This window comes from Nomascus leucogenys, chromosome 11 (assembly GCF_006542625.1).
Source record: "Nomascus leucogenys isolate Asia chromosome 11, Asia_NLE_v1, whole genome shotgun sequence".
In the NCBI taxonomy this organism is placed as follows: domain Eukaryota; kingdom Metazoa; phylum Chordata; class Mammalia; order Primates; family Hylobatidae; genus Nomascus; species Nomascus leucogenys.
The window spans coordinates 71,581,938-71,598,788 of record NC_044391.1 but is presented as its reverse complement, the minus strand read 5'-3'; the positions used below and the strand labels follow the sequence as shown (position 1 = coordinate 71,598,788).

At 39.9% G+C, this 16,851-nt stretch overlaps 1 long non-coding RNA gene across 1 annotated transcript in view; it reads right to left on the bottom strand.

The window, feature by feature from the left end:
- Positions 1-1,843: 1,843 nt before the first annotated feature.
- LOC115837345 overlaps positions 1,844-16,851 on the bottom strand; it is a 53,998-nt gene continuing 38,990 nt past the window's right edge. Inside the window, exon 3 of the long non-coding RNA XR_004032404.1 lies at positions 1,844-2,334. This is a non-coding gene — a long non-coding RNA (uncharacterized LOC115837345). The remainder of the gene's footprint in view (positions 2,335-16,851) is intronic.

Below are 16,851 nucleotides of genomic sequence, written 5' to 3'. Positions count from 1 at the left end.
TTTATCACGAAAGGGTGTTGAATTTTGTCAAGTGCTTTTTCTGCATCAATTGAAATGATCATATGACCTTTTCTTCACTTTGTTAATGTGGTATACTACATTCTGCTGGAAGTCACATCAGCCAAGGGGGAAGGGACTTGCAACAATGCTGGGAAATGCAACAACAATGGCTTCTTCTTTGTCTGCATCTCTGAGATCAGAAGAGCACCAATCCAGGATATTTGAGAACAGAATCCTTTTCACCCAGCCTGGCTTCTGCAAGTTGTTTGCAGGCTGTTCCAGGAACATGTGCACAGCTACTTGTCCCAGAGCTGAGGGATGGGGGATGGGTAGCTGCTACTGTGCTAAGAGCAGAAATTGATTGAAATTAACCAGCATTTACCATCCAAGCCTTCCCCTGAAAATTTTAAGTCTTCAATAGACTCCTGAGTTCCAAAACCATTACATTAGCCAGATTCTGCTAGTGCCATTGGTGTTTAGGTGAGAAGACACATTCGACACATTCCTGGTGCTTTCAACAGTGCCATCCTGCCATAATCCTCCTTCACGGTTCTATTAGCTTTTTCTCACATATTTCAATTCCCTGTTCTTAGGCACATACTCATTGAGGATTGCCCGGTCTTCTTGGAGACTCAACCCTTTTATCAGTACATAATTCCTCTCTTTATCCCTGATAACGTTCCTTGGTCTGTAGTCTATTCTGTCTGAAATTAATATATAGCTATTCTTGCTTTCTTTTAATTAATGTTAGTGTGTTATATCTTTCTTCAACTCTTTATTTTTTATTCTTAATTTTTCTAACAGCTTGTTCAAAATAATAACAGAAACAATGTATTCATATATACATGCTTATGTATAAGTGAAATGAATAACAACATGATAAAAGGAATGTGAGAGAGGAATTACAAATATTTTGTTACTATAAGATACTTGCACTACAGAAGTATAGTGTAATTTAAAAGTAGACTTGGATTTGTTTAAATGTCTACTGCAAACTCTAGGACAACCATAAATAAAAGTAAAAAGAAAAAGAACTACAAATGATATGCTGATAAAGGAGATAAAATGCTCGTTAAAACCACAAAAGGCAGAAAAAGTGTGAAAGACAAAAATAAAAACAAAAATCAAGGGCAACAAATAGAAAACATCATAAATATGTTAGATGTTGATGCAATTATATCAATAATGACTGTGAATATCAATCGTGTAAATGCACTGCCTTAGACAGTTTGGGGTGCTATAAAAATTCTTACATGGGGTAGCTTACAAACAACAGAAATGTATTTCTCACAGTTCCAGAGGCTGTAAGTCTGAGATGAATGCCCCGCATACTTGGGTCCAAGTGTGGGCCACCTTCGAGGGTGCAGACTGCCAACTTTTTGTTGTATCCTCACATGACAGAAAGAGAGAGGGAGCACAAAGTGGGTGAAGATAGGTGGTTTTCCTGGGCAGCTCTCTGAACATTTGAGCTCCTTTAATTGGGCCACGAGTTGGAGTTATTATTTGCTTTCAGTGTGATGAAGAAGAGAAGGAGAGAGAGAGCAAAAAGCACTGTAGGCTATTGTAAGGCCAGGCTGGAAGGGGGTACATAACTCATGTCTATATTTCATCTGTCAGAAGTCTTTTATATGACCAATTTGACGCAAATGAGGTTGGAAATGCCATGAAACACATGGATTTGAGAGAACACTGATGGTTTTCGCCACACCATCTCATAGGACTGGTGTGTGAACGAAATGAGCAACATGTATAAAGCACCCACAAATATTTTATTCTTTTATTTAGATTTTCTTGGTTTTTGTTTTTGTATTTTTTGTATGTTTTTAAGGGAGAGAATGCCAGATGACAGAGTATTTATGGTTTTATTTAACACAAATAAAATGTGTACATGAGCTGTCTATTAATTTTTCTTGCTGTGCAGCCTGGCATTGGGACTAGTGACTCTGGTGGGCTGTCGGGCTACTCTCTCCACAGTGGCTTTAACTGTTCTTGGAGAAGCATGTTGAGCAATCTCAGCACAGTAAGATTTGTTGCACATCAGCAGCACTTCCAGCTCTTTGACATCATGGAACAGGAATTTTTGGAAGCCACTGGGGAGCTTGTGTTTTGCTTCTTTTTGCTCCCACAACCAATGTTGGGGGTCAAGGTCTTGCTTTTGATTTTTCTCCACACCCTGTTGTCAATGCCTCTGGGTTGCTGCTATATGCATACATCTAATTTTGATATGTCAGTCTGACTGGTGAAGGATAAACTTCTTGGTCCATTTTTGATGATCTTGGGCTTCACGAGGGGTCTAAGGGTAGCCATGGTATCAAGAAGGAGATGGACTTCCCTCTGTAGGCAACACCTAGGAAGAGAGGGGAAGATAATTTTTTTAACTTTTGATACAAAATTAATAGATCTTCACTATAGAAAAATTAAATAGTATACATAAACAAAAGAATAAAACAAAAGTCCCCAATAATCTCAACCTCTAAAGATAATAGCTATTAAAACATGAATCTTTTTTCTTTTACAAAAATAAGATTTTATTGTGCATACAATATTAGAAGCTTTCTTTTTAAAATGATCATTTACTGTGGCATAACTCCCTTGTGTTATTATATTCTTTTATAGATCATCCTTTTCAATAACTATGAAGTAGTGAGTCTTACAGATGTACTATAATAGTCAAACACTTTACCAAATGTTGGGCATCCTTACTATTTTAATTAACACTGTGATGAACATTTTGTGCTAAATCCTTGCACATCCTCAGCTCTTCCTTTATTAATGTGGGTTTTTTTCCACTTCATTTAGCTCTCTGTGTTTGAGCTGGGCATACATAGAAGAGAATGACTGGCTGGTCAGGCTAGTCACTTAATCAACCATGCAGAATGGAACTGGTGGAACAGGTTGGGTTTATTGCTGTAAAAACCAGCCAACCATAGCTTTGACTTTTAAAATTATTCCCATTCCCTAGAGATTATGCCCCAGCTCAAACCTTCTCTGGCATACATACTGCAAGAACTGCCTCATGCATTATCTCATATTCTTAAGAGAATACACTGTCATCTTTGCCTGAGTCAAGAGGAGGCCCTGGCAGCATGGGCTATGTTACTATTTATAAAGCATGTTTTATACATGCTAGAGGGTGCCAAATGTATTAAGTCAATGAGAGTCATTTGCACAATGCATATGGGATCAAGATATAAAATGATTTGAAGTCCTTTTTTGGTACAGAGAATATTTTTATGTTATATAAAATCTACAGATCAACTTGCAAACAGAATTTTTTAAAATCTGGCAAAAATGTTTTTATAAGGACCATTTCTCTTCTCTTGGAACTTTTTCTAATACTCACCTTTGATTAAATAGGGTTCAGACAGTGGTTAATAAAACCCTTAAATGATTGTGCCACCAACCACTATTTTAAAAACACCTCAGCTCCTTGGTTGCCTACATTGCCTACACAGGATGAAGTCCCAACCCTTTAGCACTTGCAGTTTCTGTATCCTTTCAAGTCTGGTTCCAAACCTCCCTTTGCAACTTTCTCTTTACCTGTCAATCCTTTCTTAGTGATCCACTATGGATTATAACACTTTATATCATGATTGGTTTTAAATCGATCTTTCCCTCTCTATAACTTCTTTTTTTTTATTAACCATAATATCCTGTCCCTCTCCTCTGCCTAAATCTAAGAACCTAATACCTGAAATACAGTAGGTAATCAATACATGTTTGTTACTAATAATAGCTAAAAAGATAAGAATGGCTAGCATTACTATGTTCTAAGACCTTTGCTTATGTTATCTCATTTAATCATCACAACTTTATGAGAGTGATACTATTATTATCCCCATTTTATAGATGAGGAAACTAAGACACAGAGGTTAATCAACTTGGCCAAGATTCTAACAACAGATGACAGAACTGAGATTGAACCTAGGCAGTACTAAAGCTCCAAAATCCTGGTTCTTAACCTACACTAAGTGAAATTCATTGCAAAATGAAAAGTATTCACCATGTCATTGGGACAGAGACCACATGTAGGGGAGCAGTATAGGGTTTTTGATAGATGCACAGCTCTGCAGACGGACTACTTTGGTTTAAATTTTGTTTTTACCATGAGCAGCTTTGTGAGTTCGGAAAATTTAAATTTTACTTAAATTTTCTAAGCCTTGTTTCCCCATTCATTAAGCGTGAAGAATAGCAGCCTCAATCTGATAAGATCATAGTGAACTTTAAATAATACAATCTTTATGAAGCCCGCAGGATAGTGACTAGCATATCATAAGAGCTCAATCAATACTGTATACATTTAGATATTTATTTATTGATATTAGATATTGGATTTATTGCTATTTGCTGTCTTGGAGTGAATATTCCAAATGCTTTGGCAAATAGGTCATTCGTTCCCCAGTCACCTGCTTCATGCACAAATCTGTGCATAAGTGTACATTAGTCACACACATAGGTGACATGAACATGGAATTACAAGACTCCTAATTCAACTAGATGGCCTTCCAAAGTGCATTCTGCACCAGTCATATTTGTTAGGGCTTTCCAGGGAATCAATAAACAGTGCTTCAGTGTCACAACACAACAGCTCTTGGAGACCTTCTGGTTCCAACATTCCATGAATCAAAGATTAAGGCCTCTCCTAGCCCTTAGGTGGTCATGAGAATTTAGAATTAGAGAAAAGATTGGAACTCCATCCAGAACTTAGAAAAACACCCTCCCTTCAACTGATCTACTATGACACCAGCACCCAGCATCCAGCCCACAAGCCTGGCTAAGCTTGACTTTCCGGAGACTAAACTCTCATTGGGTTCTCCTCCTATTAGGAGTGAGCTGGATGGGATTTGACCATGACCTCATATGTGCTCTTGTTATATTTCTCGTGGGTCTAGGCAGCTGTGCCCTGAAAATACAGCTCTGACTAGAGGAAATATGATCTCTTTTCTTTCATCACCAAAGCTCCAAGCTAAAGCTAAAGGTAAACTAAACTTCTGAAAAGGAAAAGGAGAAATCATCCAGCCCAGTTCAGAAGAATGCTGGGAGAGAGGAAAAGCAGAGTAAACAGTGTTTAAAGACGAGGCAGCAATAGACCATGGCAATGATTACAGTGGGTAAATGCAGAGCCCCCACCCTGCACAGATGGGGAGCTCACCTCCTTCACCCCCAACTGCAGGCAGGACAATTGCTAAACAGCCTTAAATTCAAGCTGATATTAGTCAGGCTTTACTGTTGAGAAAGGGCTTGGAGCACATCTTAAGCTGCCTGGGGTCGTGAGTCAGCTGTACTTTCAGAGGAAGCGGTCACTGGGAGGGGAAAATAGAATCATAGATGTTAGCGTTGGAAGGAATTTACTCAGTTCTGCCCCCTCAATTTGCCTGGGGAGGAACCAAGGGTTAGAGTGAGTCCACTTGCCCAACGTCACAAAGTGAATTTGGGGCAGAGCGTGACTGTTCTGTCCCTTTCCTATTCTGTCCCTTTTCTCCTGACACTTTTCCCCTCCTGCAGCTGGCTCATGTGTGGCCCTTCCATCCTACCCTCTAGCCAAGCCTCTAACATAACGCAGGCTGCATATTGGAGCTGTGCCACCCCTGGTGTGCTGCAGAGTGGAAAGGAGAACGCGTGGCGGCATTACACAGGAAATGTCATGGCGTCTGTTTTTCCTCCCACTTGTGGAAATTAACTTCATTTTGGATCCCATATATGGGGTTACTTTTCTACCCAAAGGACAGACTACAAAGCTCTCAGATCAAAGAAAGAACTGAGGGCTACATCACTCAGGGAGCTTTTCCTAAGCAAGCAGAAGGAGGTGCCAAATATGTTTCCAAACACTGGACACAGTCATTCTTTTGCTACATGTGGCTAATTCTTATCAACATTTTCTTAGCAAGAAAAGAAAGAGAATCAATGTCAAAATGCTTCTAGTAACTTTTATTGAGTACTTGTTGTTTGCCAGGTACTTTTATTTCATCCTCAACAACAACTTTTTTTTTTTTTTTTTGAGATGGAGTCTCGCTTTGTCGCCCAGGCTGGAGTGCAGTGGCACGATCTCAGCTCACTGCAAGCTCCGCCTCCCGGTTCAAGTGATTCTCCTGCTTCAGCCTCCCAAGCAGCTGGGACTACAGGCGACCGCCATCACGCCCGGCTAATTTTTTGTATTTTTAGTAGAGACAGGGTTTCACCGTGCCATTTTTTTTAAAAAAAGGAAATAGAAGCACAAAGAGGTTAAGTAACTTTCCCAAAGCCTTGCAATTACTAGTGTGACTCCAGGACTTGATTCTTCGTCATGCTTTCAACTCTTTTGTAAGACTGCATATAATTCTTGCTTTAAAGCACAGATTTAGTCATTCTCTTCAAATTTCTATTCGCTTCATGAAGTCTTAAGTAAAGAACCCCTCTTGTTGTTATTATTGATCAATATCTGAACCAAATCTAACAGCTGAGATGCTGGTGTTCTGTTGACTTGCAGTTCTCACAAAATGTTCCTTTGACAAGACTTCTTTCTGTTTAAATGTGCTACAGGCTATGTAACCAATGTTAGCATGTTGGTATATTTCCTTCCTGCTATTTTCTTTTTTTTTTTAACGTGATAAAAACCACAGCCACATTCAATTTGACAGCTCATTTACCATTTTTTAATGAAGAAATAAATAACGTTTCATTCAGTAGCTCTTTCATTATAAGCTTATGATGATACATAAGTAGGGCAGATAAAACCCTATGATGAGACGTTTGGGCTGTTTCAAAATTCCTTATGTCATCAACATCTGTAATACATTATTCTTTATTTACTAGATATATTTTATTCCAGGTTAACAGAGATTTTATTCTCTGAAGGAGGCTCAAAGCAGGGTTTGTGTGTTTATGAGTTCAGGTGGGAAGAATTTAAGGAATGCATCTGGGTCATGAGCCAACCTAGAAGTCTCAGTAAGTTCAGTGAGCAACATGAAAGGCCTGCGTACATCAGTAGCAGCAACAGAAGCAGTTGCCACACCAACCAAGAGAATATGTACAAGAGATTTCAGAAAGCCAGAAACATCACTAGGTCTCAATGTCCCAAGTGAAGAGAAAACTCTCATATTACAGGAACACTGACTATCAATCCACACGGAAGCAGTTTTTCTGGAAGTGACATAACAATTGTGTTTTCCAGATTACTTAGGGCATTCTTAGCTCTTTGTGATCAACAAAATTGACAGCATGCATGCACATCCGCACAATCCAGAAGTGATCACTTTCTGCTCATTCATGTAACAGATGTAGGAGACCTTGGGATGATGAGGCAGAAAGGCCCAAGTTAGGATCTCAGCTTTACCCCTTCTGGCAATATGACTGTTAGTTAACATGACTATTTCTCAGTTTTCTCACATGTAAAATGGGAATCCCATTTAAGAGAATGAGTAAATAAATGAATTTTTAAAAAATAAAAACAACGGCCAGGCGCGGTGGCTCATGCCTGTAATCCCAGCACTTTGGGAGGCCGAGGCGGGCGGATCATGAGGTCAGGAGATCTAGACCATCCTGGCTAACACGGTGAAACCCTGTCTCTACTAAAAATACAAAAAATTAGCTGGGCGAGGTGGCGGGCGCCTGTAGTCCCAGCTACTCGGGAGGCTGAGGCAGGAGAATGGCGTGAACCCCGGGGGACGGAGCCTGCAGTGAGCCGAGATTGCACCATTGCACTCTAGCCTGGGTGCAAAAAAAAAAAAAAAATAAAATAAAATAAATAAATAATAAAAACAACAAAACATTACATAAATGTTAGCTCTTACATATTGTTAGGGCATGTAGAAATGCTATTTTATAATCCTTATCCATCTTGGAGGCTTATGGTGGAAGTGGTTACATAAGTATTTTATATTCATTTAATAGGGTAGTTCGAGATTTTTAAGTGGGAAATGTTGATAAATGTTTTATTTCTCCTGCTGTAGGAGTCTCTTTTGAGACTCCTATCTCCCTGCCCCTGCCCCCCAAGACGGTCCCGGTGGTATTCAAAGTCTGAGCAGTGGTGTCTCCAGGGGCCTGAGCAGCTTTTCTATTGCTAGGCACCAGGAAGGCCCACTGCCTTCCTATTGGGTGATATGGGAGCCCATTTTGCCCAATCACTTACTTACAGGGCCTCTGTAGACATTTGAGCTTGTGCTCTTCCATTCTGGGCATTCACGATTGAAGTTTGACATTCTCATTTCGTTGTTCATCCACACAGTAAATTCAGTTACCAAATTTTTTGGTTCCATTTTTTTCAGTTGAGTGTCTCCTTTCTATTCTTACTGCTGCTGCTAAATTCCGTCCACATTACCTCTTGCTTTACCTGTTGCCATCACGGATTTGGCCTTCCTGCTTCAAGTTTTCCTTCTTTTAGTCCCTCCTACAGATCACTGAAAGATGGATTATATTCCTAAAATAATGTCACATTTTTGCCTCAAAACAATTTATTGTCTACAAATTCCTTGATGAATTAAATACAAACTATTCCAACATGATAGTTAAGGCCCTTTATACAACGTCCATGTAGCAGAAACCAATAATTTGTTCTCTCCCCTCTCCTTAATAATAGATACGCTTTCCTTTGCTGAATGTTAGCCAGACACTTGGCTGCTCTGAACAAGGACTGCATTTCCCATCCTCTCTTTTAGTTAGGTATAATCACATGACTTAATTCTGCCAGTGAGATGTGAGTAGAAGTGACATGTGCAACTTCTGGGAAGTGCCTTATGGAGAAGATTCCTGTCTTTTGCTCTCCCTTCTTCTTCCTGATGCCTGGAATGCAGAAGTGGTGGCTGCATGAGTCTTAAACTATAAAGTGGAAGCCACGTGCTGAGGATGACAGATCAACGGCATAGTAGGAGCCTGTTCCCTGGCCCCGGGTGTCACTGAACCAAACTGGGGTCCACTTGCCTGGAGCAGTAAGACCAAACATCCACACTGAGGTTTGCAGCGAGAGAAAGGAGGGTTTTTATTTGCAGAGCATCAAGCAAGGAGAATCGGGCAGCTCATGAACCCAAATATACTTTGACTCTTGTGGTTAATAAATCTTAGCAATTCTGTTTTGCAAATGAGGAAACTAAAGCCCAGAATAAACAGTATTATTTCAGGAAATTGTGCCTCATTACTAGATATTATCTAAAGATTTTCATCATAACCAGTTTCCTGCATCCACGAGGGTCTTACTTCCCCTATAATCATTCAATATTTCTCAAAATATGGTCTGTAAAAGACTATAGACTTAGGATATGGATTGTGGGGCCCTATATTCTGTGTCTATGAATTAGAATCTCTGGGGATGGGGTTCTGAAATCTACATTACAAATAAACTTCAATGATTTTATACACACTGAAGTCTGAAAACCTCAACTATACCATAATTAACAAACATTAAGCCAGAAGACCTCAGCTCTTGGCTGGGCACCAGAAGCTCCCATGGAAGTTGAATTGCCCTATTATTGGGCCTCAAATTCTGAGGCAGCAGCTTTGGGGACTACTTCATTCCACTCTCAACTAGGACTCAACCATTCAGAGGTTTGAAATTATTGGAACTTTAGTGGACTACACATTTGGATGAAAAATTCATATTTTAAATGATCACCCAGGGCACTGAATAGTATGTTCTACCAGGCCATCCTGCTGTGGAAGAGAGAAAGTTGGAATACTACATTTAGGGAAGATTTTTCACAGGATTATGTTTATTTCCCAAAAAAACTACCAGAAAAACCTGTTGATCAAACAAAGCTAAGCTTTTTATCCTATTGCGGAAAGAGAAAACACCACCTTGACAAAGTCTTGGGAAAGTCAGGAGAGGATATTTATAGTATTTTAGTACCTGGGATGGATGGCTTTTATGGCAAGTCTTGCAAGGCAGGAAACTAGGATTGGGCAGAGTTTATAACACAACATCTTTGGGTTGTTGGGCACAGTGAGGAGAGGGTATAGAAGTGAGTACTGATGAACAAGATGTTACTCTTGGTAAGTCAGTCATTTAATTGGTTCTCAGTCGGCCTCTGGGAACAACGATTTCCTGGAGCAAGTAAGTAAGTTATTTGGTCTGGTCCCAGGATTGTTGAACACAGAAGAAAAGTATGTTTGTTTCCATTCTAATTAAAATAAAAAATATTTGTGGTGAAGCCTCAATTATCCCTAAAAGTCTATTTTCTGGAATTTTACTTTCTGCAAGCACTATGGTAGAAATAATATTTGTATTTTATTTAACAGTTTACAGAAAGAAAACACACACTTCGTGTTTTTTGATAGAACCTGTGAGGTAGTTAGGCCACGTGATTTAAAATGCCCAGTTTACAGGTGAAGAAATTAAAACTCAGAGAAATTATGTAATTTGCCTGAAAAGTAAAGTGCTTTATATAGGAATTGTAACCTGGTATTCAGACTCCAATATTCATACCCTTAAACAGTACCACAAATAGGTTTAATTATGTCACAATGTCTTTTGTTATTGTTGTTGTTGTTGTTGTTTTTAATGTTGCAGAATCTGGGGAGAGTTCTTTAAGTTTGATTAATGTAATTTGGTTATAGGAATGCCGAAAGGAATTCATTACAACTTGGCCACAACTACAAACTTCCAGAATCACGGACCCTACAGAAGAAACTATAACTGGCCAAGAGTAGAGCAATAATTAGCTAAGTGTAAATCAACCAAGAAATAAGAAATAAACGATGACTTCCTGAGTGCAAAAGGCACTGTGTAGCACTTTAGTCCTGGTTGCTACTAGCTTGTTAATGTAGACAACCTAGAAACAAGTACTGTGAATTCCAAATTATAAGCTCCTACAAATTGAAATGTGTTTTTTGAGTATGCAAAGGCCCCCAAGGCTGAGCAGGAAGTTATAAAGTTTTTCAAGTAGAAACTTACTGGTGGGGCTTAATGAGCCATGTATGTCACTTCCATTAATGAAATGAAATATGCCACATTTCCAAATCTCCCTTTAAATTGCAAATCCATCTAAATGGGTCGTTTCAGATAAACAAATGCCACAATTTCCCTCTGGATTGGAAAGCACAGTCTATGATGATCTGGGAAAAAAGCCCACGAAGTCAAATAAGGGAATATATCAGAGATATAGTAGATGTTTTGTTTTGTTTTGTTGTAACATACATAATGAACTCTCTCTTGGAAACTGAATGTCCAAACAGATTAAGTAAATATCCACTGCCTCTTGAAGGGAGAAAGAAATCAATTGTTCCGTGTGCTTTTCTCAAGCAGGGCTCATATTCTAAATCAGTCTCTCAACTCTCACTGTATTTTACAATCACCAGGAAGGCTTTGAAGATTCCTGATATTCAGGCCTTACCCCAGACCAAGTGGGTTTTAAAACTCCCCAGGTGATTCCGGTGTGCTGCCAGAATTGAGAACCAGTGGCCTAAATCAGTGGTCCTCGAAGTGTAGTCCCCAGACCAGCAGCATCGCCATCACCTACAAACTTGTTAGAAATGCAAATTCTCTGACCCGACACCAGCCCCTCTGAATCAGAAATTCTGGGGCTGGGACCTAGCAATCTGCGTTTTAACAAGCCCTCTAGGTGATGCTGGCTATTCTGAAGCACTTTTGAGAAGTACTTCTCTAAATAAAAGGGCAGTGTTCCTCCACCTGCAGCTTAAGGGAACATAAGCCTGACCTGCCCCAAATACTGCTTGGGACATGTGGCTTTTGTCTGAAGACGGGTGCCACTATTAACACAACACCCAGGCCTCTGGCTTTAAAGTAAACTGTGAAGTGCCATGTTAACTATAAGGTGTGGAGCTGAAAGGTGGAAGAGAACAACAGAAATCCCTGGCCCCAATTCCAGGGCTGATCTTTTGAGGCAGGCTGGTCCCAAATAGTGCATCTACTGGGACCACGGTCAACATTTGGGGTTTGCCTCCAAGCACACCCTTTCTTCTGACTATAGGGCCAGATTTTTGTTGATGAATCCATCCTCTCCCACTTTTAGTCCCTTCGGTGGGTCCTATGAGCGAGGCTGTAAGGTACATGGATGTGCTTTGGTTAAGGAATAGGCCAAGGCGAATAACGGGGCCTGCATGACTCAGCAAGTTTGGCAAGCAGGCGCACACCTCCGCTTGTTATATAACCTCTTTGTGTAATCTCATACTTTGCTGTAAGTCACAGAGGTATAATGGCCCTGCTAACGCTGTACAGGGACTCTTGGGGCTCGGCTAGGTTCAATATGGCTTAACATGGTGGGCGTGCTGGCGCCCAGAGAAAGAGAGAGAGAGAGCCAAAGCTGTCTGTCTTGCAGACGGACAGAAGGAAGCCACACAGCTCAGTGCGCTGGTGCCCAAAAAGAGAAAGAGTCAAGCTGCTGACCCCGAAGGCAAGGGAGAGCTGGCCGTGCAGCTGCAGGCGTGGAGGCTGTAGGAGCCGCAGTGCCAGAGCAAACAGCTGAGATAAAGGTGGACAATGTGAATAAGCTGCTAAGAGAGCTGCTGCTGAATAAAACCATATTCGCCTGCCTATGCCCCCACCTAGTGTTCTTTCTGCTCATCCACCCACTCCCCTCGGACTTCAGCATGGGCTGGACCCAGACCCCAGGTCCTGACGGAGACCAGTCGGCGCAAGGCTGTGAGGACTGCAGCCCCGCCTTTTTCTCTACTCCATCTCCTGCCATCCTCCTAGGCAACACCAGAATCACACTGGATGGCCATCTGATTCATTGGCCATGAACATTCTGAGTTTCTTCATTCCCGATAACCTTCCCCTATACTCCATCTCACCCATTCATGCCCACAGATCTTTAAATTCATGAATTCAGGTATCCTTTCTTAGGTCCTCAGCCTTCTCTCTTTCCAGTGTTTTTGCTTGGATACTCCTGTTTCAACTCTTTTTTGACCTCACAAGCCCCTCTCATCTATTGTCCCTCACCTTCTTCCTCTACTGCTCCTCTTAATAAATGAATGCCCCCAGTCAATGGTAGGGAATAAAGAATGCATATATTTTAGATCTTAAAGCACTCTTCCTGTAATTGCTACTTAAAATTCATCATTCTCTGCAAATCCCTGCCACCCTGCTATGATGGATAAAGTGTCTTTCTGCCATCAAAGGCAAAGGTCCCCATATGTGCTCTGGTCCCTCTCTCCAAACATCTTCTAAGAAACCTTATGCTGCTTGTTATCTACCCTTATTTTCTCCTACCTTTTCAATCTCATTCTAGCAACTGGGTCCTTCTCATCATCTGTTAAACACGTTCTGACCATTCTGATCTTAAACTGGATTTTTCCCTGTATCTCCTCCATCACTATTCTCTTCTCACCCTTCTGGCTCAATCTCCCCATGAGATGTGTCTATATTTCCTTTCTCAACTGGTTCATCATTTGTTCCTTAGGACTTTCTGATCTCATTTCTGTCTCTACCATGCTAATGTGTCCAACAAGCTCTGTGTGGTTTAATTTAGTAGACATTCTTTGGTCCTCATTGTCATTGACTTATTGGAAGAATTTGACACACTAACCATGTCCTTCCTCCACTTCCTTCCTTAATATCCCCAACTGTTAACCCCAACTAGAAGATAAACTTCATGAAAACAAAGGCCTTGTCTGACTTGTACCTGCTGTATCTGCATCCTAGAACAGTTCTGGCACTGTTCAATGAACAAATGAATCAATCAACTACATAAATACTCATTTCATCTTAGTACCTGAGGGAAAGTACAACATGAAAAGAAGGATAATAGAGGAATCTAAATTCATATTAGGAAGTGGCTTATAGGTCAGGAAGGCGTCTCCTGGTTTCTATGAGCTACACTCTCTGACTTTTCTTTCTACCTGTCTGTCCTCTCATTTCCAATCTCCTTTGCCAGATGCTTTCCCCTTCTCTCTCCCTAATGTTTCATCATTCCTCAAGAATTGTTTCCAGACCCGCTTCTCACACTACATTTCCTCTCTGGGTAACTTTAGCACTGTCACTGATGCCTTTACAACCCTTCCCAGTTAGATGTCCCCAGTCTAGTCCTTCCTTCTGAGCTCCAGATCCATGTAGCCAATATGCCCCTGCCTGCCCAATGTCTAACAACCACCTCAAATGCAACATATCCAAAATTAAGACACAAACCAGTGCTTCCCAATCCTCTATATTTGCTTCTTTTTCATGTTCTCTATCTTAGCAAGTGACACCACATTATGCCTAGTTACTCATACCTAAAACTCATAAACATGCAGGAAAGTAAATATGGAAAAGAACACAGTAGAGGGATCTAACCTTATATTATTTTTACTATCTTGGAATCAAGTATAATGATTTTAGACATTTCTATAACTGGGATATTATCTTCCTTGGACTCATTCTTTTTTCCCTACATATTAGATACAGGTAATCTCAATTATAGTTCACATATACAATTTTCTTTTCCAAGTGTTTGTTTTAGCTAGAGTTATTAATTGCCTCTTTTTTTGACTCACTGGCTAGGTCTTCTCATACCTCTACTAGCTCTATAAAACTCTTCTGAATATAATATTTTTATTTTATTATAAATTGACAATTTATAATTGTATATATTATGGGGTACAAAGTAATGTTATGATTTATGAATATGATGTGGAATAATTGTCAAGCTAATCAACATATCCATTACCTCACTTATTTTTCCTGTTGAGAACATTTGAAATTTACTCTTAGCAATTTTGAAATGTACAATACACTATTATTGACTATATTCACCATGATGTGCAACAGGTCACAAAATAAAACCTCATTCCTTTTGTCTGAGATTTTGTATCCTTTGACCATGATCCCTTTATTCCTCCCACCCTCTAGCCTCTGTAATCACCATGCTACCCTTTGCTTCTATGAGTTTGACTGTTTCTGTCTGAGATTCCACATATAACTGAGATCTTTCTGTGCCTGGCTTATTTCACTCAGGATAATGTTGTCCAGTTCATTCATGTTGTCACAAATGAGAGAATTCCCTTCTTTTTAAAGGCTAAATAATGTTCCATTGTATATATAAACCATATTTTCTTTATTCATTTATCTGTTGATGGACACAGATTGATTCCATAACTTGGCTATTATGAATAGTGCCGTAATGAACATGAGAATACAGATATCTCTTTGACAAACTGATTTCAAATATTTTGGGTAAATATCATTTCATGCATTAAGTGGAATTGCTGGATCATACGGTAATTCTATATTTAGTTTTTGGGGACCCTCCATAAAGTTTTCCATAATGGCTGTACTAATTTACATTCACAGTGTAGAAGGGTTCTCTTTTCTCCACATGAACTCATTGCTTTAATTGTATTTTATTTTAAATGTTGAGGTTGAGAAATTTGCTGCCATTCTGATTTCTAACACTTATGTGACATGCTTTTTCTCTGAAAGATCTTGAACTCCTTGATTTAGCTTTGGAGATCTTAAATTTTATGATGATGTGCCTTGATACATATCTTTTTTCATGCATTTCTGAGACCCTTTCAATCTGGAAACTTACGTCTTTCAGTCTGAAAATACTTCCTATATAATTAGTAAGAATTTTATATATTAATATAATTTTCTCTTTACCATTTTTAAATTCTATCTTTCTGCATCTAAAGTCTTGGGGCTTTTTTGCATCATCTCTTTTTCCTCTAAGTTTTGGCTTTCTGTTTAATTTTGATCTCTCTCTTCTATACCAGAGGCTTTTCTTAAAGGCTGATCATCCTTGGATATCATAATTCAGCTTAAGCCATCATGTGTGTTTGGGTGGAACTTGTTGGTGAGTGGGCTTTAGTGTGGGGCAACTGTGTGGCCATCTTGCTTTCTCACAGAGACCTTCATTTGTCAGTTTCTGGGTAATTTCTCTGTGGCAGTTCAGCTTCTCCAGAAAGGATCCTCCGATCTCCTGCCTGGGTATGGTCTACAAGTTTCCTTTGACTTCTGGAGCTGGTGATTGGGAGTTTCTGTGGTTGTACTTTTCAGTTAGCAGACTCACTTAATTTTCTTCTAATTCCGTGCCTTGGTTCCTAAATACAGTACCCTTCTAGTTCAATCTCTCCAGGGACTCTAACTTTTGTCTACTGTGAGGTTACCAGAGGGATAGTCTAGTTGAGATAGTAGGGGGAGGTCCAACTACTGCTTATACAGATCTTCAATTGCAGTGTTTGCAACCCTGTGCTCTACTTCTGCCTTTAGTGATAATGTATGCCTCCCATTCTGGAGCTTCTTCAGGGTCTCATGTGGTCACCCAGCTTGCTCTTCCTTGATCTGTCTCTCTACAGGTGCTTAGGTTTGACTTGCATCCACTCTGCTAAGCCTCTTCCCACCTCTTCATCTGCTTTCTATCTTTATACTTGATGGTTCAAAATCACCAAGGACTTCTGGTTTTATTTAAAATGGAGGTTCGCATTCCTTTGTTTTGTTCTATTCTAGTAATTTAGGGGGTAGTTTTTGAAAGAAGAAAGGCAGAAAGGGCTTTGCTTTACTCAGCAATCTTGAAACCAGAAATCCTCACTTCTCCATTTTTGACTTCAGCAACTGGGATAGACGTATCTGGCATTTGTCAAAATGGAGAAAGCTAAGAATAAAACAGGTTTGGAAAGAACCACCAAATTTTTTTTGGTCATGTTGATTTTAAGATGCCTTTTAGACATTTTAATTGGAGATGTTGAGTAGACAGTTGGATACAATGAATTTGGAGTTCCGGAAAGAGGGGCATAGATTCTATTTAGAGTCACAGGATCAAATGTGATTACCCAGACAATCTGTACAGATAGTGGCAGGAAGAAAGTGCAGGCTCAGCATATAAACATCAAGCAAAGAAGGAGATGTCAGCAAAGGAGACTGAGAAGGAGCTGTTGGGGAGAGAGGCAGAAAATCAGGTGAGTGCAGTATCTTGGAGGCCTAGAAAGAAAAGTGTTTGAAGGAGTTCA